General features: G+C 38.5%; 1 protein-coding gene across 8 annotated transcripts in view; it reads left to right on the forward strand.

Annotated features, from left to right (window-relative positions):
* Window positions 1-25,736, forward strand: part of FLI1 (Fli-1 proto-oncogene, ETS transcription factor) — a 170,393-nt gene that overhangs the window by 135,587 nt on the left and 9,070 nt on the right. The gene's annotated exons all lie outside the window — the stretch shown is intronic.

A 25,736-nucleotide genomic window follows, 5' to 3' on the forward strand; every position in this document is an offset into this window, starting at 1 on the left:
TAATTAAAAATACTTTATTGCTGAAAATTCTAACCATTATGGAAACCTTCAGGGAATTATTGTAATCTTTTTGCTAGTGGAGAGTCTTGATGGCTGCTGACTGATGAGGTTGAGTTGCTGAAGGTTAGGGCGACTGGCATTTCTTTAAAATAAAACAACAATGATGTTTGTCATACTGACTGACTCCTCCTTTTATTTGAACACTAAGAGGCTACTGTAGGGTTATTAATTGGCCTAATTTTATTTTTATTGTCTCAGGTAGTATGGAGGCCTGGAGAGAGAGAGAGAGAGAGAGAGAGAGAGAGAGAGAGAGAGAGAGAGAGAGAGAGAGAGAGAGAGAGAGAGAGAGAGAGAGAGAAGGAACAGTCATACATAATGTTTTTCAGTTTTTTGCCTCTTACAATGGATGTGGCTCCTAGAACCCCAAAACAATTACAATAACAACATCAAAGATCACTAATCATAGTTCACCATAACAGATATGATAACAATAAAAATTGAAATATTGTGAGAATTACCAAAATGTGGCACAGAGAAATGATGTGTGCACATGCTGTTAGAAAAATAGTACCGATTGATTTGCTCAGCCCAAGATTGTCACAAGCATTCGATTTGTAAAAAACAAAAGAACTATGGCTATATCTATAAAGTACAATAAAGCAAATTAATCTAAATTGTACAATAAAGCAAAGCTCAATAAAATGAGATCTGCCTGTAGGTAGACAGACAGATAGACAGGCAGACAGATGGATGGATGAATGAATGGATGGATGGATGGATGGATGGATGGATGGATGGATGGATGGTTAGAGAGAGTGAGCATTTTTAAGTGCGTACTATTTGCCAGGCACTGTGCCAAAATAATAGGGATAAAAAAATAAGAAAACAAGATAACCCCTATTCTCAAGGAGCTTATATTCCAATTGTATTATTAATGATCTTTGTGACCCTTTTGGAGTTCTCTTGACAATTACCCTGAATTCTACACGTGTCTTCTAAATTTTCATTTCAATAAACATGTATTAAGGCTTGCGCTAGGTGCTGAGAGACTTAAAACATTTGTACTCCTAAATAATTATTAATATAGTATTAATTATTTTAGAGTAATAATTAGTAATAAATAGAAAATATGTTAGTATAATTAGTATTAGTGCAAATATAAATTGGTATAATTAGTATCGGTAGAAATATAAAATATTATATTAGTATTAATTAGTAATTAGTAATAAATATAAAATATAGCATTAATTATTTCATTATTAATCATTGATATATTTATTATATTATTGCATTACTATCATAAGCACAATTATAAGTATGTTAATCAGGACAATTATGTAGAACTAATAATAAATATGAATAATAAAATAATTATTGATATTATATTCAATACCAACTCTTTTGAGATACATTTAAGACATTTGAGAAAAAAAAATCTTTTTTTAGGGAAAAAAATCTTTCCTCCTCACTCTTTACTTACCATTTCCATAAGTATTGTCAAAAAGTGAATTTTTCAGTGCTAAACTTAGTCCTTCCTTCCTCTTTCAAACTCCAGCAATTATAAAGGAAAGAGCCGAAAGGAACAGATTTTAATCTGAAGACTGTACCCCACTCATCCTTGGGTTATTTCCAGCATCAGGGATGCCTTCATACATTTGCTAGAAGGTAATCTTTTGTGCCAATGGGGAAGGAAGCATAGGGCAGTACCATTCCTTGACAGAATTGTGCAGTAGCAGAAGTTTATCTTCTGCTCCTTCTGATGTCAACTTTCTGGTGCTTTTCATCACTCCTACAACCCCATTTTTACTTGTCTCAATCCTAGTTCCCCTATCTCATGGCTACCCAGTGCCCTCCACTGCAGCATCCCACAAAATGCCCCAGTTCCAAAACTGTTCCTCCCTTCTTCACCTCATCCCAGAACAAATCCCTTTCCCTCAGGATAGTTGACTGACTGCTGGCAAAGCAACTTTAAAATTCATACCAAGCTGAATGATGGTGAGACAGAGCTTAATTTACCAAACATATTTGCATTTCAGAAGAGGAATTTCTTAATTCAAAAGAGTTGATCTCAAAATAAGGGATGCTGGTCAGCCTGCCTTCCTGGTCCCTAATATTATATTTAGATCAAGAGGTATGATTTTATTTATTTAATTTTTAGCATTGATTTTTTAAAAAATGAAGTTCTTTCCCTCCCTCCTGCCACTCTTTCACGCATTGAGAAGGCAAATAATCTGATATCAATTTTATACATAAAGTCATGCAAAACATTTTCATATTAGCCATGTTTCCAAAAAAAAGATAAAAAGCAAGGAACATTTAAAACATTTTTTCTGCAATCCGCTCTCAAAGTTCATCAGTTCTTTTTCTGAGGTGAATAGCATTAGTCTCTTGGGTTTTTGGATGATTGTCTTGATCAGAATAGCTAGACATTCTGAACCACTTTTTTTTAATCATAGATCCCTTTGAAAGCTTTCCAGGTCTATAAACCTGGTTTTAGAATTATTTATCAACACACAAAATATAATACATAGGGTTACCAAGGAAACCAAAGACTAGTTAAAATAAAAATAGCATTTTCCCCGCCCTTGAAATCAAGACCCTTGACATAGACAAAATTGTAAGTAAGTGATGTTTTCTTCAGGCCTGACACTTCCCCATTTAGCTTTCATTTTCATTCTCCATCTTTTATTTCCCTTTATAGTCCTTACTCTCTTATCTTCAGACTCCCCATGCTTTCAAGCTCCCTCCTGGTTATTCAGAAAATTGCTTTTTTCATCACCCTACCAAGGCCTTTCCTTTCCCATATGTGTAATGTGTTCTGGGTGTATCTTTCTCCCTTCTTTCTTATAAAATGCTATCAGATTCAGGACTGTACTACAGATAACTCTAACATGCTTCCCAACTGATTTAAAATGTTTCAGTGTGAACATCTACACCTCAAAAATCAGCAAACAAGTCAAGGCTTGATCTATTGTTTTGTTGATTGTCTAAACTTAAGAAAGTGATATAGAAAACATTAATAATGAAGATTAAATTTTAAAATGTATTGTGCTTTCAGAAAGCTGGTTGTTAAAACACTTACCAGCACATCAATCACTGCTTGTAACTCAAAAAAAGTTATTTCAATATGAAGGAAAACTAAGGTGCTAATGAATAATAAAATAATAAATATATTTAAATATACATATATAAATAAATGAATATTAAAATAATAAATAATTTAAAAATCAACTGTTTCCTTTCAGGAAAACTATTTGCATTTTAAGGGGATAAAGTGTCTAAAGATGAATAATAAAGAATTTCCAGGCTCAATGGAAGGTCTACCAATAGCAACATACCAGAGAAGGTAGCCTTAAAGAAACTTGTCAAATCAAATAGATAGGTAGACATTTAGTCTACCTATGATTAAACCTGGGTAAGAGAGGAGAACCTAATTCATTCTTTCCCTAGCTTGCCCTAAAGCCTAGTTCAAAACTGAGGGGCAGTTAGGTGGCTCAGTGAACAGAGAACCAAGGTTCAAATCTGGCCTCAGACACTTCCTAGCTGTGTGACCCTGGGCAAGTCACTTAACCTTAATTGCCTAGCCCTTACCCTTCTGTCTTAGAGTTGTTACTCAGGCAAAAGTAAATTTGGGGGGGGGCAAAAAGCAATTTGAATGTTTAGGAAAGGGGTTCTTAACTTTTTTTGTGTATCATGGACCCCTTTTGGATGAAGGTAACCAGCCTGGTGAAGTCTAATATTAGAATAATCTTTTTAAATGCATAAAATAATATGCATGAGATTGCAAAGGAATCAATTATACTGGAATACTGTTATCTAAATAACTTTTACAAACAAGTTCATGGCCCCTACATCAAAAGCCTCTGGATGAGGATTTGGCCTTTTAAAGTCACTGCTAGTTCCTTCAGCTCAGAGGCTATTTTAAATATATCATCCCTACCAAGTTTCAGTTTAACATTGTTGTTCAGTCATTTCAGACTTGTCTTACTCCTCATGGCTCCATTTGGCATTTCTTTGTCAAAGAAATTGGAGTGGTTTGCCAGTTCCTTCTCCAGCTCATTTTACAGATGAGGAAACTGAGGCAAACAGGGTTAAGTGGCTTGTCCAAGTTCACACAACTATGAAGTTTCTGAAATTGGTTTTGAACTCATGAAGATGAGTCTTCCTGGCTCCAGGCCAGTATTCTGTCACTATAGCATCCCACCTAGCTGCATTTGTTATCAAACTCCAGAAAACAAAGCCAAGGCTCAGAGCTGACTTGTTATCAGATGCGACAGCTTCATCTTGATGGCCATATGATCTTGGTATGAGCTTGTGGTTTTGTTTATAACTTGAGCTGGAAGAAGTTCCTGAGAAGCTGGCTGCTGCTTGAAGGGGAAGGGTCCTCGTACGCCTCCCACCTGCTCCCCAGGCTCTTCAAAGATCAGCAGGATGAAGGGAGTAAGAGCTGATCATAATGTGAGTGGAAAGACTGACTGGAGGGTTACTTACGCCATACTGGCATCCCCAACACTTAATCATGGCCCCTCATTTTACAGTGAAATTTTTCTAAGGCTCTTTTTGTAGGGTTGATTGTTCACATGCCTTAACTGGCCCTTTACCTTGGATAAGAAAGATTTTATGGTGAGTTCTTATAGGGATGGCCTAGGTACTAGGGGAGGAAACATTCCTATAGGGAGAAAAATGGACCTCAGAAAGTAACTTTCTTGTGGAAAGGGAATTGCTAAGTATGTAGAATTTATCATGGCTTTTAAGGGAGAAATGTACTGCCCTTATAATTATCATATCCTGAAGGATTCTAGGGCTATAAATATAGGGGTAGAAGAGACCTTAGAGTTTGTCTAGTCCTTTGCCTTAATTTTACAGATAAGAAAACTGAGGGAGGAAAGAAGGAACAACGTAGGAAATTAAGGGTGATAATTTACGAAGTTCCCTCTTCTCCAATCAAGTAGGGCTCTTTGATGTCCTCAAATAAGCTCTGAGAGGGCTAGGTAGCACAGGGAATAGAGTGCTGGGCTGGGAGTCAGGAAGACCCAATGAGCTAGAGAAGGAATGGCAAATATCATTGTAGCATCTTTGCCAAGAAAACCCCAAATGGGGCCATGCAGAGTTGGACACAACCGAATGACAAACTCTACTCATTGTAGCTTGGATATCTCTTTTCATGTTCTCATACTCTTGCTTTTCTTTACCTGGCCAAATCTAACCCATCCTTCAAAGCCCTTCTTAAGTCCTTATATGAAGTCTACACTTGTCTAATTCAGTTCACCATTTTCCCCCTTCTCTGAACTCCTGCCACCCAGAGTCTATACCATCCAATTATGGTCTCTTAATTGTATTGGTATATTTTGTCTTTCAATCACATTCACTTAGCTCTATGAGGACAGGGGCTGTCATTTGTGCCTTTTATATCTCCTGGCACATAGTAAGCTCTTAAATGTTTAATGGCTGATTAATATTGATTGACTATATCCCTTCTGCCTCTCCTACCCAGCAAGACATTCCTGGTATCAAAGATTTTTGGAGAGAGAATGGAAAATGTAGTTCAGTCAAGCTGGCCAAGACATCAGCTGTGAAGGACACTGTATGTAAGCATTTCCCAGCCATATTCTGCCCTCTCTGAAAAGAAGGGAGGGCCTTTATATGTAGCCATTATATCTACCCATTATTCAGTTCAGTTGGGTCTTTGTTCTTTCCTTCGCATTTTTGTTATCATTGTATATATTGTTTCTGTGACTTTGTTTACTTCGCTCCATATCTGTTTCTACATCTTCCCATGCTTTTCTATTGTTGTTTTTCATTCATTCAGTTATGTCCAATTCTACAACTGGCCATGTGGTTTTCTTGGCAAAGATACTGGAGTGGTTTACCATTTCCTTCCTTCTCTGATGGATTAAGGCAAAGGGCTAGGAAGAATCTGAAAGCAGATACTTCAACTCACATCTCCCTGACTCCAGGACTACTGCTCTATTCACTGAACCATCTAACTGCCTCGCATTACAACAAACCCCATGAACCATAGCACTCAAATACATCCATTGGGTTATCTTGGCAGGGATGCTGAAGTGGTTTGCTATTTCCTTCTCTAGTGGATTAAGAATTAAATAGATTAAATAGAAGTTAAGTGACTTTCCCAGGATCACATAACTAGCCCAGTAACTGTCCCAGGTTGGATTTGAACTCAGGTCTTTCTGATTCCAAACTCAGTGCTCTCTCCACTGTCACTTCTAAACTCTTATTATTGTGGCTACTATCCAAAATAATAGTAGGTATAGGAGATGGATTTAGCGGTGGAAGGATCATCTAGTTCAACTCTCTCAGCTCATGGATGAGGGAACTAAGGCTCAGAGGAGTTAAGTGGCTTTCCTAAAAGGTCACACTGGTATAATATAGTCAATTTAGGATTCAAACTGAAGCCATTTCCAAATTCAGCCCCTCACTACCATATTGCATTGCCACTCAATGTCAAGTCTTTGATCTAGAAATGTTTTTAGGCACCATCTAGTCCAATTTATGATCTTCACAAATGAAAGAAAAGAGGTTAAGTGATGTTCAAGGTACACCACTGGCTTGTGGCAGATGCAAAATACAGACTATTTATGGCAGCCTAGTCCAGTACTTTTTCACTGCCCAGTCCTGTCTCTAATTTATACACTGTCAAATCATTCCAGAGTTTTTAGTCACATTGTGGGGGGCACACAGAAGAATGTAAATAAATACCAAAAACTAATTCCTTGATAATAAAAGATCTATTATCCTTTTCCCTTTAAAACACAACAACAAAAACACAACAGTTTCAGTGAAAGCAGGGAAAACTTTTATGAAAACAAAAATAATAACTAGCATTTACATAGCATATTAAGGTTTGTAAAGTGCTTTTATAAATACTATGTTATTGTATCCTCACAACTCCCAGAAAGGTATTATCATTCCCATTTTACAAATGAGGAAACTGAGGCTTATAGATGTTAAGAAGCATATTTTTATACTTTGTATTGGATTAAAAATAGAGTGGCCAGGCAAAGAGTCAAGAAGACTCACCTTCTTGAGTTAAAATCCTCCCTCAAATCCTTAAAAATTATATGACCCTGGGCAAATCATTTAACCTGTTTGCCTCAGTTTCCTCATCTACAAAATGAGCTGGAGAAAAAAATGGTAAATTGCTCCAATATCTTTCCCAAGAAAATTCCAAATGGGGTCACAAAGAGTCAAATGCAACTTAAAAACTGCTGAACAACAATAAAAAATGAATCAGAGATCCAGAAAGCCCCTTTCATGGAAATCTTTAGAGGTCTTTAAGAACAAGACAACTGAGATAGCATCACTTAATAGTGTCTCTAGAATAAGTCTTGAATCAGAGAGACATGGATTCAATCCCTAATTTGGATACTTGCTAGCTGTGTGATTCTGAGCAAGTCATTTAACTTCTCAATGATATGGACACCACTTTATGACTCTTACTGACTGAGCCATTGCTGAGATCTGCATTGGTAGAAATTGAAAATTCCCTATACCAACGGAATAATGAGAGAAAGGAAGGAAGGAAGGAAAGAAGGAAGGAAGCAAGCAAGCAAGGAGAAAAATATTATCATGGCTGAAAAGATATTACTGTACCTGCTAGAAAAGCAGTGAACTAGCTAAAGGTTTAAAAAGTGTTGATCTTGAAAAATCTCAACCAGATTTCATCCAGTACTGCCTGGATTAAAGAAATTAATTGCATTAAAGAAATGCAATCATGGTACAAGTCATATTTTCAATGTACTCAGATTCTCTTTTAGCTACACATACTTCTTCAGTTCTGACTTTTGGGCCTCTATTAATTTGCATGGCTGGTTGTATGATTTCTTCCAAATGAATAAGGAGTCTCTGATGGTTGATGCTATAGATGGGAGGTGCCACATCTCACCTAGGAGGAAGTGGTGGTTTTGCATCTCTTAGTGACCAAGAATCTGACCTCTTTCTGGATTCAGAAGCTTGGGACCTACACACTTAGTGCCCACCCACAAGGCCACAAAAGGTGGAGTGTTCCCTCAAGTTGATCTCATTTAACCACTTTCCCCACACTGACCCCAGAAGGCTGCTCTTTTGTGCCAACCACTCCACAGGCAGGTTGAAAAGCTAATCATGGAAAGTGTTGGGACTTAATGTCTCCTGGTTTGGATGTGTGTCAGAAGTAAGGCCTGGACCACAGAGCAGCTTTAGTCCTCTTTGCTTATAGACATGAAAAAAGTTGGGGGAACCTGTCTTAGGCCCAAACTAGTGATACCCAGAATATTGGAGCAAAGCCATACAGTTCTCTAACTATAGGAAGCAAGGCATTATTCATATCAAGGATAATGGCTAGGAGTTGGTATCAGGAAGACTTGGGTTCAAAGCCTATCTCCTGCCACTTATTAGGTATGTGATCAATTGCAATTCATCAAGCCTTACTTTTCCCCTTCAGAAAAATGGGGATAATTGCCCTATGTCACAGGGCTACAATGAAAACAGATGAGATAATGTATGTGAAGTGCTTTGCAGACTTCAAAGTGCTACATAAATGTCACTAATCATTATTACTTCAACTTTCATCAATGGGAAATCGTGCTTATCAAATTATGAAGCAGTGAAAAGAGGGCTGCCTTCCCAGAAGGGCTTACAGATCTGAGTAATCCAGTATGCTCCTCAAGGGAAGATTAAAGGAACTCCATCAAGCTTTGCCGTAGGAATGTAACACATGGGACTGGAGTAAACAAGACAACTGTCACCAGATGTGGAAAGGAAGATTGAAATGAATTGAATATCTTTCCCTGGGGCACTGAGATCCAAGTGGCCCAAATTTTAGAAGAAAAATAAAGAGTACATGATGCTTGAGGGATCCAAAGCTGAAGTGTCCAGCAGAGCCACATGAGACATGGGTTTTTATGTGTGTATCTGTGATTTTTTTTTACTTTATAATTGCCATGTGCCCAAATACCAGTGCCAAAGAGAATATAAGACAGATCAGTTGTAGCAATCACTCAAATAGCTAATGAAGAGCAGAGACAGTCTCTATCTCCACTTAGCAATTTATCTTTCATACATTGAGCAAAAGAGAAGGAATACAAGTGATCCTGTAACTGTCTCCCAAGAAGCTCCCTTGGATTTTCTACCCTTGGCATTGAGTTGTCAGCAAGATGAAAAGTAGCCAAGTATGAGACTCAGAGCAAGGAGCCAAAAAGTTTAGAAATATAGAATGTCCCCATTTTCCCCCAAGCCATTTTCAGAGATTCCCAAGTATTTTTTCTCTCCCTTCCCTTCCCTTTCCTCCCCTCTCTTCCTCTCCTTTTCTTTTCTCTTCTTATTTCTCTTTCCTTCTTCTCTCTCTATTCCTCCTGCCTTCCTTTCTTTCTCCCTTTCTCCCCTCTTTCTTTCTCCTTTTCTCTTCTCTTTTCTTCCTTTCTTCCCTTCCTTCCTTCTTTTACCCTCCCTTCTTTCCTCCCTTCATTTCTCTTCCTTCCTCCCTTTCTCTTCCTTCCTTCCTTCTTTCCTTCCTTCCTTCCTTCCTTCTTTCCTTCTTCTTTCATCCCTTCCTCTCTCTCTCTCTCTCTCTCTCTCTCTCTCTCTCTCTCTCTCTCTCTCTCTCTCTCTCTCTCTCTCTCTCTCTCTCTCTCCTCTTTCTTTCCCCTTTTTGAAATTTTCCAAAACCATTTCAATTAAAGAGGAGGTATCTTGACAAACAAATTTGAATATGGAGAGGGGAGTAAGTAGGTGACATGAGTAAAGGACTTGGAAATATGTTAGGGATTCTTCACTGGAACCAGAGGAAGATGGTAAAAAAAAAAACATGTAGAAATTGGCTCAGGAGTGAGCACTCCGTCCTCCCACCATTATTAGAGATATAGAAGCAGAGAACAGGATGAAAGCTATAAAGGATATTGTGGATGGGATTTCTCTTCAGGTAGAGGTGAAGTGAGATGGATTCTGAGATGCTTTCTAACTCTTAAATTCCACAGTTCTGTGTTAACTATCTTCAAATATTCAGAAAACTGCCATGGAAAAGAATTATCTATTCTCTATAACTTCAGAACTAGATAAGACCAAAGGATCAAGAGTCTAGGTTCAAGATAGAAGGTTCAGCTTTCTCTTTCAAGTCCAGAGAGTCAATTCTACCTACCTATATCTATGCATATCTCCCCAGATAGAATGTTAAAGTCTTTTAGAGTTATGACTGTTTTGTTTGTTGGGTTTTGGTCTTTATATCCCCAGTGCCTAGCATAGATCCTATCCCTTCACACTAGCTTAATAAATGCATGTTGGTTGATGGATCATTCAGGTTGTTATCTTGCAGAAGAGAAGACTTAAAGATGAATATGCTATCTTCAAGTATTTTAAGGCCTGATAGGGTATATACAAGCATTAGACTTGTCTGCTTGGTCCCAAAGTTGCCAAACTAGGAGCAGTGGTTGGAAGTTATGCTGGGCTAAGTTTAAGCTTGATAGAAGGAACGTTTCCTAACAATTAGGACTATCCAAACCTAAAAATTACCTACCTCTCTGGCTTTAGTGAACTCCTGCTCAGTAGAAGTCTTTACCCAAAGACTTTCTGAGGATGTTGTTGATGTATTCTCATTCAGATACAGGTTGTATAAGCAGGAGGGCCTTTGAGGTGCCTTCTTTCCTGAAGGTCTTGGGACCCTCTGGTTCTATTCAGGGACTTAGAGCACCCTTAGAGCTTTGCCTCCATCCAACAAATGTAATTCATGAAGATCACTAACCAGAACCGCCCCCCCCAAAAAAAACCAAATAAGCAAACAAACAAACATGAGACTTTGCAGCCCAGCCAAATTAATTGGTTGATACCTCATGGGACTAAGCAGACCCAGCTGACCTATGAGAGAACCTGAATGAAAGCTGTCAGCACTTAGCGGGCAACCCCAAGATCCAAGCAATGGTGTTTGGTGCTGGGCCTGGGTAATACACCATTTGGCTTTTCTAAACACTTCATAGTTTTTTCTTAAATTTAGCTTTTGAGAGCATTTTTCTCCTAGGTTGTTCCCTTCTCTTCTCGCCTTCCCCTCCTTCTTCTTCTTCTTTGCACATATAATACCTTAAACAGTACTTCCATTATGCTCTGCTCAACACGATGGCTGATGCTGACACTGAGGGGCTGGTTGGAGGCCAGGATAGGATCCCAGGCCGAGGGAAAGCTGATCCAGGATGTTTTTTTCTACCAGCTCCAAAGCTTAGGGAAAGCCTTGCCTGGATTTTTCCCTCCCACGGAGCTCTCCATGGGAGCCAAGTACTTGCTTTTACGTTTGGGACCCAGGACACACTGAAGCTTTGACATGGAATCAAAGCTGTACCGCCCCCTCCCCAATGGGCAAATCACCTCCAGGCCTCCTGCTTTGGGGAGCCTGTGGAGCAGGGATTCAGGCAGGCAGCCTGCGGGGGTGGAAATGACTCCATCAGCCAGGGCTTAAAACCAGCAACCCTGAGACTCGTATAAAGAAATACAATCAATTCATAATCCTTACCTCCAATACCACTAATTCCACCAGCAGGCTTGTGCCTCTTTCCACCCATGAGCCTTAGGCTGACTTTTTCTTTGGTAGCATCTTAGCTTTAGAGCTTAAAGAGGATCTTGGGCAACTAAGCAGAGTGGCAGACCTATTCAGTTGTGTCTGAGTCCTGGTGACCCCACGGACCCTACTGTCCATGGAGTTTTCTTGGCAAAGACACTAGAGTGATTTGGCATTTTCTTCTTAGTGGATCAAGGCCAAAAGAAGTTAAGTGATTTGCCCAAGGCCACACTGCTAGTACATGTCTGAGGCTGGATTTCAACTCAAGCCTTCCTGACTCCAAACCCAGGGCTCTCCATTGAGCCACCTAGCTGCCCCCATGTTTAAATGTGACCTCAGAGACTTACTAGCTATGTGACTGAACAAGTCGCTTAATCTCCTTCTGTTTCAGTTTCCTTATTAGCAAAATTGGGATAATAATTGCATCTAACTTCCAGGGTTGGTGTGAGAATAAAATGAGATATTTTTAAAGCATTTTGCAAAACGAAAAGTACTGTATAAATTAGCTGTTGTTAGAGATCATCTAGTTCAACTCCATTTTATAATTGAGAAGAATGAGACTCAGAAACATGAAAACATGAAGTAATTTAGTCAAAGTCATATAGGTAGTAAATGGGGGGGGGGGGCAGATTTGAACCCAGGTCCTCTAATTCCAAATCCAGCATTCTTTCTCTCTGTACCAAGTTATTTCACTCCCTTTAAAGGCTGTCCTTGATGCTCATTTGGATCTTAATCCTTTGGACACAAATAATAAGAACAAAGAGAAGAGAAAAGGGTCAGTTAAAACAGTGTCATCAACCCAAGATCCCCAATCCTTTAGGCATGGCCCAGGAACCAGTATACCCTCTAGGGGTGACCCTGAATGGAATTATGTTAGAGAAAAGGATCCAGTCATGGGATTGCCCTGAGGACCGTATGATACTTATTTCATATATTTCATGGTCTGCTGGTTGATTTTCTGGCTTATCCTCCACTGAAAAGTTTGCATCTAAAACTTGGACTTTCCCAAGATGAACAGGGCCAAACATTCTCAGTAAACTCTAGCAAATTCTGGGAAAGCTCATTCTATACTATAATTTTAAAGATGAATGGGTAGACAGATGAGAGAGAGAGAGACAGAGAGACAGAGACAGAGACAGAGAGACTGAGAGAAGGAGAGAGAGAGAGGGAGAGAGAGAGAGAGAAAGACAGAGAGAAAGACAGACAGAGAGAGAGAAAGACAGAGAAAGAGAGAAAATTTGTTACCCACTTATAATGTGTTACTAGGATAGAAATAAAAACAAATACGATAAACCCCTGCCCTCAGGAGCTTACATTCTAGTAAGGGAAAACAACATATAAAGGGGAGATGGAAAGAATAGAATGTAAATGGAAGAGAAGAAGAATGAAGGGACAAAGGGAAGAAAGAGGTTCTTGTATTCTGGTGTCACTGACCCTGTCTCCTAAGCAAGGCTGAACCTGGTGTAAAGTGGAGTGCTAGGTATGAACTAATAAACCCAAGCCCTGCAGATAGTTAATTGTAGGATGCAGAATGAAAAGAAAGGTCTCCTCTTATATTTCTTATCCACGTTCTAGAATCTACAGCAATAGGGACCTAAGACGATTTCCACTAGAATCTTTGTCTGAAGAAGTTTCCTTATAACTTGGAGCTCTTAAAAAATAAAATGAACTCATCTCAGATTTCTCTCCCCTTTGGGATTCATTTCTGGAATCTAACCAGCCCTTTAGTGTCAGAATCAATCACTTTAAACAAAATATAATAGAGGTACTGCTGACCTATCAGATGTGTGGCATAGAAGAATCCACATAAACTTTTCCCCCATCTTTATCAGAAATAGTTCTGATCTCAGCACAAGTCAAGAGAGGGCTCACTCATAGGATAGTCACAGGCTCACTCGTAGCCCCCTAGATCATGTCCTCCTCCTAGATATTTCCTAGAGAGGGGACACAATGTTAAATGCCACCTCTGGATTCCTGGAGGTCAGAAGGTGACCAGCTTTCATTAACTGAGAAATTAATTTTTTCACATGTAAGGTAGAATTTTCTGTTAATTAATCCATCCACTGCAGCCAGATGGCACACTAGAAAAATAAATTGGGTTTAAATATTAAAATGTTTATTTATTATAGTTTTTATCTTGGGAAAACTTTTCTTCATAAAAAAAAAAAAACCTTAACCCAGTCAGCCTCTATTTCCTCCACTCTTTAGAGCAGATCTCTGGTCCCTTCCTCCTAGTCTCTCCTTGACAAGGTTATCACATTCACTTTGCCCCAAGGATGAGTCCATTGCCCTTGCACAGACTCAGGATCCCAGCTGCTGCACCCACTGGATCTATTCCCCTTAGGCTTCACCTTTAATTGGGAAACTCACACAGGCTCTCATAAATAGAGCTAGAAACAGAAAAAGAGACAAGCTGGAGAGGCTATGCTCAGAGACAGACGGCATTTCCTGGAGAGGCCATTGTAGATGCCCAGGCTTCTCTCCAGGGAACTGCATGGGTCACCAGGAGAGGAGAAACTGACCCCAGAAGAAGACACCGGCCAATGCAACATGGAAGGAAAGAAGCATATTCCCAACTGAGATACAAAGGGGAAGTCACAATGTGGAGGAATAATCTGAATACATTCCTTCACTGGCATCACAAAACCTGTCACCTAGGTAGTATGAAGATACCATGGAGTGCTGGAGCCAAATCCAATGGGTTAGCAAGAGCTAACTATTAATTGTTAAATTTTCTAATTGTTAAATTTTCAATAGGAGCATTTACACTTTAGAAATCTGCAAATTAAAATTTAACCCATTATTCTGTTGATTGTGGACTTAAGAATGTGATGGAAAAAATGTTACAATGCATATTAAATTTAAAAGTCTATGGGGAGGGGGCAGCTAGTGGATTAAGAGCCAGGCCCAGGTCCTAGGTTCAAATGTGACTTCAGACACTTCCCAGCTGTGTGACCCTGGGTAAGACACTTCATCCTCATTGTCAAGCCCTTACCACTCTTCTGCCTTGGAACCAATACATAGTATTCATTCTAAAGTGGAATGTAAGGGTTTAAAAAAAAGTCTATGGGGAACACATTCTCCACTGCCACCCTAAGAGAGCCACTTGTGAGATATTTACGGGCACAACCCTGACTATATAGGCCCCTGGGGAGGTAGAAGCTTATAAGAGCAGAGTATTGCTCGACTCCCCAGAAACCCCAAGTTCTTTGTCTTTGTAGAATGAGTGTATCTGTGCATATCTGGGTAGCCATCCACAGAAGTAGTATAAGCCCCAAGAGTTATGTAAGTAAGTCCCTAGGAAAGGAAGAGGCCCATTGGAGAGGAAACTATAGTTGTTTTGACTATTCAAAGGCTTCTTATTGCTTCTTGTTGTCTTTATTGTACTTGGATATTTATCCCATATTGGATATTCTTGTTGTCTTTGTTGTTGTTGTTATGTTGATAAATAAGATTTTTCCCATATTGGAAGCCTTGCTGAATTAAGAGTTTGCATTGGAGCTCAGGGTCCTCAGAGCAACACAAGTCCAATTGCAGGATTACCAGGGGAAATATTGGATATGGGCATGAGTTTATAAGAGGGCAGTTAGGTGGTGCAGTGGCTGGAGTACCAAGCCTGGAGTCAGGAAGACTCATCTTTCTGCGTTCAAATCTGGCCTCAGACACTTCCTAGCTGTGTGACCCTGTGCAAGTCACTTAACCCTATTTTCCTTCATTTCCTCCTCTAGAAAATAAGCTGGAGAAGGAAATGGCAAACCAGTCCAGTGTCTTTGCTAAGAAAACCAGTCAGACACAACTGAAAATTACTAAACAACAATATGAACCATGAAGATAATTTGGAAAGTCTTCCATGACTGAACCCAATCTGTTGGAATCCAAAGTATATTATGGATCACAGGTTACATATAAAATAAAGGTGTCTGAATAGATGATCTCTAAAATACCATCTAACTACGCTCTGCATTAGTCTGTGATATAGACATAGAAGTTTCCAGACCATTAATTGTACCTTCTGTTCCCAGATAGTCCTGTAGTTATACTAGATGATAGTTAGAGAGATAGATAGATAGATGAGTAGATGGGTGTGGATGGATGGATGGATGGAGAGAGAGAGAGAGAGAGAGAGAGAGAGAGAGAGATGCAGATAGATAGAGAAATAGCTGGATAGAGATAGACATAGATAGACAGACAGACAGACAGATAAAGAAATAGATGGATAGAGACATAGACAGACAGACATATAGATAGATAGATAGATAGATAGATAGATAGATAGATAGATAGATAGATAGATAGATAGACAGACAGACAGACAGACAGATAGAGAAATAGATGGATAGAGACAGACATAGAAGAAAGAAAGAAAGAAAGAAAGAAAGAAAGAAAGAAAGAAAGAAAGAAAGAAAGAAAGAAAGAAAGAAAGAAAGAAAGAAAGAAAGAAAGAAAGAAAGAAAGAAAGAAAGAAAGAAAGAAAGAAAGAAAGAAAGAAAGAAAGAAAGAAAGAAAGAAAGAAAGAAAGAAAGAAAGAAAGAAAGAAAGAAAGAAAGATATGAGTATATATGTATATGTCTCTAGGTTACTATCATAAGCCCCACTTTGAAAAATATTCTTCAAGAGTCTCCCAAAGATGTCACAACGCGAATTCATGCCTCAAAAAGAAAAACAGCATCACCAGGACTGATTCTACTTTAATGTACGCTCAGGCAGCTTTTGGACCAGGCAGGGAAGTTAGTCCCTCTGTCTGCTGGCTGATGGGCCATGAATATCCAAGGAACTCTTGAAGCTGCTGGGCGTCAGGCTCGAGGAGGGATATTGTTTTTGCAGAAATGTGAGTCGTTGGCCTGGCTCCCTGGTGCTGGCTTTTCCATTTTGTCTTAGACGTGTTTCTATTTGTGTGTCTGGAGGCTGGAGTTGACCACACTGCTCAGTTTCATCTTGCATGATTTGTAGTGAAAAAAAATGGACCCCAGCCGACTTTGCTTTAAAAAAATTTTTTTTGGAAACCTCTGTAGCTGACATCTTAGGTCTCGGCTTCCCTGCAGAGACAAAGTTTCAGTATGTGCACAGACACGTATGTGGATGACTGTCCCTTGTATTTGAAGAAGACACTGCTGACAGTGTTTGTACCCATGGAGACCATGACAGGATTTGCTGTTTTTTCCACACTGAGCACACCTTATTTAGGGAACTTGCTTTGGTTAGGAGCATTTAAGGTAGTTGGTTGTATGTGTTTGCTTAGAGGGGAAATAAGAGAATAATTAGATTTTTTCTACATTTGGCAGGTGGGTGAGATGATGGGCCGAGGTAGAACAAATGTAGATTGGGGGGCTGTTGGAAAGTGTTTGGGTTCTGAACACTTCTCATACCTATCTGCAAAGCTACACCAGATTGTTGACCTCCAGGGCAAGCTGCCAGACCTCAGTTTTTCGGTCTTGGCTTGTGAGCCAATTGTATTGAGGCTTTTTTCTTTGGAATCACAATTTCAGCCACTGGATTTAATTTAATTTTTGCATTTGGTACATGTATCCCAATAGCCCTGAGGTCCATGGCATGCTTTTGATAAATTGAATAAATAAATGCATATAGAAGTATTCTTTGTGTCCAGAGATGTGGGGACTGGCAGGAGGTTTTCCCATGCATATGGATATGAATGAAGAGGCCACTGGGAAATCTGTGGTCTCTGTCCCACTGACTACACACTTCAATCTGTTACATGTTGGCTAAAAACACCGCCCTTCAGCATGTGCCATTGCTGTTTATTGCTCTGTTAAATTCACAGTTGGCCGATTGGTCACACTGATTACTGAATGGTTTTTGTATCATTGCCTTTTCCTTGTTACCTGTTCTGGCATTTTTTGACTGGCTGCCACCTTAAGAGGGGTCCATGTTTCTGCCTAAAGGACAGTCCTGGACCTAAATCATATCATAAACTTGAGCATCTCTTCTAAAGGCCTCAAGTCTTATGAAAAGTTTTAAAGGATCAATACATTCCTGTTTCTGAAAATGCCCCAGATTTCATCCTAATGGTGACATCTGTTCATTCATTGACCATTCATAATTCTAACGGCCCCAATTCACATAAAACTCCTCTTGGTTCCAGTAGAACCTATTATGGGTCTTCAGTCCTTGTCATGACTTCGTAAGAGTATGTCTATTGGTCCCTCAAAACAGCTCATCCCTGAAACAAGAGTGGAAAGACTTAGAATCAGGAGAGAATCCTGGCTGGTTTTGTGACGATTGGCAAACTATTTTACCTCTTTGAGACTCTTTCATTATCTGTAAAATGGAGATAAAAGTACTTGCATAATCTTTATCAGAAGGCTATTATGGTACCTTGGTTATCTTTCTGTCCATTGAGGTGGCTGTGATGCAGTCCCTGAGCACAAACTTTTCCTAACATTGGATTGAAAGAACAGAAGTTTTAGTGTGGTCCAACTTTCTCCCATCTTCTGGGATACGTTGTCATTTAAAGTACCCACTCTGAGAATCATGTTTTTCTTCTGATTCATGGAACTACAAAGGATTTCTCTGTGTGTTTCCAAAGGCTTTCTTCCTTTTGGTGTGCGAAAAACAATCTGGTGTGACTACAGATGTACCTTTTCTAGAGAATACCTGATGAAAAGACAATAGATGTACAATAGATGAAAACTCCTTGAGTTTGGGGCATTTTCATCTTTATGTCTCTAAGAAGGTGCTTAATAAAGGGTTGCTGAACCAAAAAGAATTGAATTGAGCTGGCAATCTATAAGCCCATCTTTCCTGGGATGCCTTAAGCAGCATTCTCATAATTTTAAATATATATGTTCAGTTCCCACCTCTGGGTGTGTGAATCCTAAGAAAGTCACTTATTTAACTTCTCAATGCCCCAGGCAACTAAGTCTTAAGTTGACAAATAATTGTAGGTCAGTGATGGTAGAAGAATTGTTTTGTTTTTTACTAGAAATTTCCTTTACCTATGAAATCACAGATCTGGATTTAAAAAAAAAATGTTAGTTGAGTCTTAAACCTACCTGCTACTGGGTTGCCTCAGGGTCTTTGCTTTCAATATAGGTTCCCCAGCCAAAGATTTCTCCTGTGTCTAGTTTTTGGCTCTGTTGAATTTCAAGTGAGCCCTCTGGGATTCCCCTGTCTTTGTATTACAGAATTGTTATTTTAATTTTTATATATTTCTATCTAGTCCTTGCCCTTTTGTTGTTCCTTCTCCAAAAGTTGTACCTCACAAGGCAACCAGTGTTATTATACTTAATTTTACAGGTGAACCAACTGAGGCAAAGAGAAATCATACCATCTGCACACTTTATGTGAAAGTTTATGTTCCAGTTCTACTCCTTACTATCCTTGTCACCTTGGCCATGTTTTCTTCCTAGGTTTCAATTTTTTCATCTGTAAAATAAATTAGGCTAGATAATCTCTATGGCTCCTCCTAGATCTAGCAGTCTATGCTTTTCAGTTACTGAAAAAGCCAAGTTCAACAGTCACTTTCATCAACAAGCATTCATGAAAAACTTATTATGAGCAGTATCGCGTTTAAATATAAATAAGGCGAGGTTCCTGACCCTCTAGGAGCTTATAATCTAGCAAGCTTCTAACTTCTAGGTTACTTCTGCTGAACCTCTATATACCATCTCATTCTCAGTCTCCAGATAACATTCCATGAATCAGACATATCCCAAGGATCAGACGACGATCTGGGATTCATGGTCCCTCAACCTTTGATCAGCATAGGGTCCCAAGGTCCTAGGATATGCTCTTTGAACTGGCTGCTATGATGCAATGCCTTTCAGAACAACTCACTAGCAGTCAAATTATGTCTTGTGCTGCTATAGCCTTCCCCCTGAAGGCTATGTCTGACCTATTCTGTATGTATCTGTATGTACTTGGCTATTCATTTCCCCCATTAGAATGTAAGCATTCTTGAGGATAGAGACAGTTTCTTCCTTTCTTTTTATCCCCAGTTGTCATTATAGTGCCTGATATATAAGCATATCTAGCTATCTATCTATCTATCCATATACACAATAGATACATACATAGATAAATACATAGATGACAGATACATAAGTAGACAAATGGACAGACAGATAAATACATAGGTCCATAGAGAGAATGTAGCTAGCTAGATGGTTGGATGGACAGATGGATGGATGGATAGATAGATGAATGATACATAAATAGACAGATGGAAAGAAAGAAAGAAAGAAAGAAAGAAAGAAAGAAAGAAAGAAAGAAAGAAAGAAAGAAAGAAAGAAAGAAAGAAAGAAAGAAAGAAAGAAAGAAAGAAGGAAAGAAGGAAGAAAAGAAGGAAGAAAAGAAGGAAGGAAAGAAGGAAGGAAGAAGGAAAGAAAGAAAGAAAGAAAGAAAGAAAGAAAGAAAGAAAGAAAGAAAGAAAGAAAGAAAGAAAGAAAGAAAGAAAGAAAGAAAGAAAGAAAGAAAGAAAGAAAGAAAGAAAGAAGAAAAGAAGGAAAGAAGGAAAGAAGGAAAGAAGGAAAGAAGGAAAGAAAGAAGGAAAGAAAGAAAGAAAGAAGGAAAGAAAGAAAGAAAGAAAGAAAGAAGGAAAGAAGGAAAGAAGGAAAGAAGGAAAGAAGGAAAGAAGGAAAGAAGGAAAGAAAGAAAGAAAGAAAGAAAGAAAGAAAGAAAGAAAGAAAGAAAGAAAGAAAGAAAGAAAGAAAGAAAGAAAGAAAGAAAGAAAGAAAGAAAGAAAGAAAGAAAGAAAGAAAGAAAGAAAGAAGGAAGGAAGGAAGGAAGGAAGGAAGGAAGGAAGGAAGGAAGGAAGGAAGGAAGGAAGGAAGGAAGGAAGGAAAGAAAGAAAGAAAGAAAGAAAGAAAGAAAGAAAGAAAGAAAGAAAGAAAGAAAGAAAGAAAGAAAGAAAGAAAGAAAGAAAGAAAGAAAGAAAGAAAGAAAGAAAGAAAGAAAGAAAAAGAATAATTGTATGTTTGGTTTCTTGATTCATATATCTCCTCTCACAAGCTCTTCTGCTTCCCTCCTAGCCATGCCCATCATTCATGTTGCCACCTTGTGTGATCTAAATCTGCTTGCTTGGATGAAACAGCACAAAAGTAATCTCAAACTCTATATCCAGGGCCATTGTTAGATGGAGAACAAAAGAGACTGAGGCAAAAAGAGATAAGCCAGTAGTACTTACAGTCTCAGTCTTAGCCTTCACATATTGTGTGTGTGTGTGTGTGTGTGTGTGTGTGTGTGTGTGTGTGTGTGTGTGTGTGTGTTTTAATAGCCTATGGGGCAGCTAGGTGGCTTAGTGAATTAAGAGCTGGATTTAAAGACAGAAGTATACCTTCTGACCTCAGGCACACTTCCTAACTGTGTGACCCTGGGCAAGTCATTTAACCCCCATTGCTTAGTTCTTATCAATCTTCTGCTTTAGAACCTATACACACTTTTGCTTCTAAAACAGAAGATAAGGGTTTTATTTTTTACTAGCCCAGACCTAAATAAATAAATATGTTTAAAAAGTGGGTCTTGAATTGAGCTCTTTCCATTCCCTTTGCCCCCTTCTGCCTTGAAGTTATCTCATCTCTCTCTTCCCTATATTCCTGCAGTATTTATTATCTATACCATTCATTTGACTCTTATCCTGTTTCTCCCCCAAAAGATTTTTAAACACCTTAAAGGCAAGAGCCATTATGCCTTCTATTTATACTTTGTATTTCCCCACATTCCTTTCCAACAAAATCATAGATTTGAGTAAGAAGGTCACTTAGTCCAACCCTCTCATTTTTCAGATCAGGAAACTGAGGTTCAGAAAGTTAGTCACAGAGTGCTTATAAGTGCTTAATAAACATATTAAACTGATATCTCTAACCATTGTGCAGCTTCCTCTTTCCCTTACACTTCTTCTCCCCCTCAAGAAAAAAAAATATCCAACCCTTAAAAAAAACTCACCTTTTCTTTTGTTCTCAACAGCATCCCATAAGCTTTTCAGACCTAGACAAAAAATCCCAGAAAATGTCTCATCACAGCTTTTATTTCCAGCCTATAAACAAGTTTTTTGGTTTTGTTTTGTTTTTGTTTTTCATGTTTTTTTTAAGGCAAGAAGAAGAATCTATTTGCAGGAGGAACTGTGGTTTTATGGTGGGGTGGGGGTGGGGAGTCAAATAAAAATAAAAACAGACAAGTGAAATGAGCTGAGCTTTGCCTCTCTACTCTCTCCTCTTTTCTCTTCCCCACCCACTCTACCCACCCCCTCCCTCCTCACTTTCTGTTTTCTTTTTCATGCCAACGACTAAAAGACTATAATTTTAAAACTGAACTGGCTTTTCCAAAGCCATAAGGAATGTACATCTGCACGTGGATTTTTCCATAAGAAAACTGTCCTTGTCTTTTGGCTCTTGTAGGCCAGAAACAATGAGAAAGGGCAATGGGATGAGCCTACCCATGTCCCTGACTCTTATTTTAATTTGTCTGAGGGGCTTGGAATGGGGTAATTGGGAATGGTTTTTGTTTCATTCTGTCAAGCTGGTGTTTGATGAGGTTTGTGCTCCATTTGTTCCAATGGTTTTTATGGTTTCTTTTGTTGTTCGGAGAAAGACTTTGAAAGCCAGAGTTCTGTGTTCATGAAATCTTTTGCCATTTCTGTTGAATGTCTTAATGGATCTCTATGTCCCCTCTGTTATTTTCTGTGATTCTAATCCTTAATAAATCTATTCCGGTGAAACAAAACCAGAAGCCCTGACTTTTTATCTCCACCATTCAACCAGGCCATTCCTGAGTATGATTTGGAAGCCATGGAGATGTCTTTCAAGAGATTTCAAATGTGCAACTTTGGTGTTATTACCCCCTGGTTAGATTAGGAAAGAATGGCAAAAACTTAGTGTTTCTCATTTTTTTTTAAATCTATGATACATCCCAACGATTTTCTGTAGTGCCAGAGGGACTGGTGCCTCATGCCCCTCCATCCAGCCATTCACTAGTCAAATCATCTGACAATCCTTACTCTTAACCTCTTTCCCTTCTTTACCATGATTGCCAGCAAAAATACCCTTTACCATCTTCAGGGGAGAAAGAAGTAACAAAGGAGATCCAGGATGTTGCAACACTTAAATGTCATGTTCGCAATACACCAAAGACTTAACTGGATGAAAAAACAGTGGTTCTTAGGAGAAGTGGAGGTCTTAAAGTTCCATTGTCACTCCTCCTCAAGAGTTTTGAACTTAAACATTTCCATTTTTTTCTACCTCTGGGTCACAGATCACATATGTAGTCAGTAGGAATAATCTTTATGGTTTCAATCTATGTTTTATATGCGTATAGTTTCTCTTCTGAGCAAGTCTATGATCTTATTGAAGGCTCAGACTTCTGAATGTCTCTAATATCCTACTGAGCACAGACTTGATTAATAAAAACTTGGTGAATTGAATTGGATAAAGAAAGCATTTATTAAGCCCTTCTTCTGTGCCTGGCACTGGGCTAAGCCTGAGAATACAAATACAAGTAGACAGTTCCTACCTTCAAGAAACTTACATTCTAAATGGTGAGATAACACATAAAGGTCAAGTAGAAAATGGAGAAGTGAGAGAACTTGCCAAATAAGATAGCAGCATGAATGGTAATATGGGTATTAATAAGTGTCCTGTGAGGAGGTGGAAGAATCCACAAAGAGTTGAGTCAGGATTGATTTATATTTCTCCTATTAACTGTAATAATTAAAATGAGTTTGACAAATATAAGAATTGTTTTAAATTGTTGTGGTTGCCATTTATAAAAATTAACTCAAGTCAAAATGCTGTTCGTAGCTTTATTACAGCAAGGTAGAGATAGTTAAGGGAGAAATGTATGAAGGAGATAGAAAATATTGCCTAACTAAATACCCTATAATTGCCAATCTGAAGAAATCCAGCTCAACTCTGACAAAGGCTCCCTTGGGTTCAATCTCCAACCAGAAGAGCAGGAGAGTCTCAGCCTCCAGGTTCCAATCTCCAGGTGGAAGTCCCCAAGAGAGTCTCTTCAACCCACATGAGTCACTGAACTCCTGAGCCATCAATGCTGAATCCAAGGCAGAATTCCTCCAAAGCAGAAGAAGTTCAACACAGAAGTGCCATGCAAAAGAATCCCTCTTTCAGCAAGAACCACTAAGGCAGCAGAATGAAAAAGCATGCCCTCAGCTGGCTTTTATAAGCAGTGTGAAGAGAAAATTACACTCTCTTAGTTTATTTTTAATATAATCAATCAGCAACCTTTAATTAAATCAAATCAAGAACTTAAAGTACTCCTACTTAGCACTTAGCTAAACATCAAGTAAGAGAGTTCACAAGTCATTTATGAGAGAAAGCTCACACCTCCAAAGGCCACCCCCTCCCCACTAGGCAGTGCTAGGCAAATTGGGAGACTGTTATTGGTTCCCCTGAAGTGGGGGAGCAATAGGAAGTAATGTTGAGAAAACTGATTTGCCTAGGGATTAATTCATTCATTCTGCATTGGTGAGCCAGGTTGAAGGGAAACTCTTGGAGGCAATCACTTTTCCTGGACTCTCCCTGGGCTGAAACATTCTGCACTGGAGAGGCTTGCTGGGGTGAGTGGCTTGAGCTAAAGGAAGAGACTTGCATTGGTGGATTTCTGGCTGAAGACACCACCAGGACTTCCATGTGGAAATTGGGACTTGAGGGAGCCTTCCCGGGTGCTAAGCTGGACTTCCCTAGAGCAGCACTTAGGGTGGTAGACCAGACAATTCTCTACCTCCTTCCTACATTTCCCACTTTAATATCTCTACCTTGTTGTAAATAAAATCTGCTAACAATCATTTTGACTTAAGGGCTAATATTTTATAATTGGTGACCACAATCTTCTTTTTTAATTAATAAATATTTTGTCAAACCAACTTTTTGCCCTTAAAGCCATTTTCTGCATGTCACTTCCTGTCACTCTGGTGACTTTTACTGCGGCTATCACATCTCAGGAACCAATCATAGTCTCCCAATTTGCCTAGCACTGTAGGGGTGGTGGTGGCAGTGCTTGTGGTCTTTTAGGATTAAGTGTTAATGCCTAAGTAAGTATGAAAGGCAGGGGACTCCAAGTTCTTGATTGATTAAGTTAAAATAAACAAGAGGAGTTTAAATTTTCTTTCACATAACTCATGAGATAATTTTTATCTCAGAACTCCGAAAAAGCATGAAGTCTTTTTTCTCCTATTTTTAAAAGTAATTTCTTTTTTTTTTTAACCTCAGTCATTTTCTATTATATCATCCCCCACCACCGAACCTCCCCTTGTAACAAAGGAAAACAATTAAGCAAAACTGACAATGAAGCAAACTTATCTGGCACTCCCCACCTATAGTCCATTTAGTTGTCTACCAAGAGGAGGATGTATGTTTCATTCCCTAAATGTCAGAATTGTTCATTACAATTGATATGAGTTTAGCTACATGTTTTAGTATTCTTGTCAGGTTTAGTATTCCAAGTCAAGAAATATTTATTATGATCCTACTATGTGCTAGACTTTTAATTTACTTTTTGTTTTCATGTGGGTATTACAAATATGGTTCTTTTGTTTCTACTTTCTTCCCCTTGGTATCACTTCATACAAGTCTTCCCAAGTTTTTCTGAATTCTTAATGTTTAATGTTTCTTATAGTGCAAAAATATTACATTTTATTAATGTATGGCAGTTTCTTCAGCCATTCCCCAATCTGGCAGCCACTTCATTGTTTTTCGATTACAAAAAGTACTATTAGAAATAAGTTTTTACCTTCAGCATTTTTATTTCCTTACTTCTTTGGAATATGTTCCCATTAGTGGGCTCTGTAGAAACAAATTCAAATAGTTTCTCATAATTTTTCTCAAAAATTTCAAATTTTTGAATAATATTTGAAGTAATTCATAACTCAACCAATAGTCCCTCCATTTTTTACTTCCATCTTTTCTCATCTTAGCCAATTTGGTGAATTAAGTTACTTTCATTTGTCTCCTCTTCCTCCTTCCTTTTTACTTTTATTATTATTATTTATAGCATTTTTCATATGATTGTTGACTTTCTTTTTTAACTAAAACTATTTGTTCAAATATTTAACCATTTATTTGTTGGAGAATGGCTCATGATCTTATATATTTGTAAATTTCCTCTTAATCTTGCATTAAATTTTTATCAGAAATATTTGAAGCATAGCGTTTTCTTCAGTTAATCATTCTTCTCATTCTAGCTGGATTGACTTTGTTCATGCATTATTATTTGAAAAAAATGTAATTTT

This window comes from Monodelphis domestica, chromosome 4, assembly GCF_027887165.1.
Source record: "Monodelphis domestica isolate mMonDom1 chromosome 4, mMonDom1.pri, whole genome shotgun sequence".
NCBI lineage: Eukaryota > Metazoa > Chordata > Mammalia > Didelphimorphia > Didelphidae > Monodelphis > Monodelphis domestica.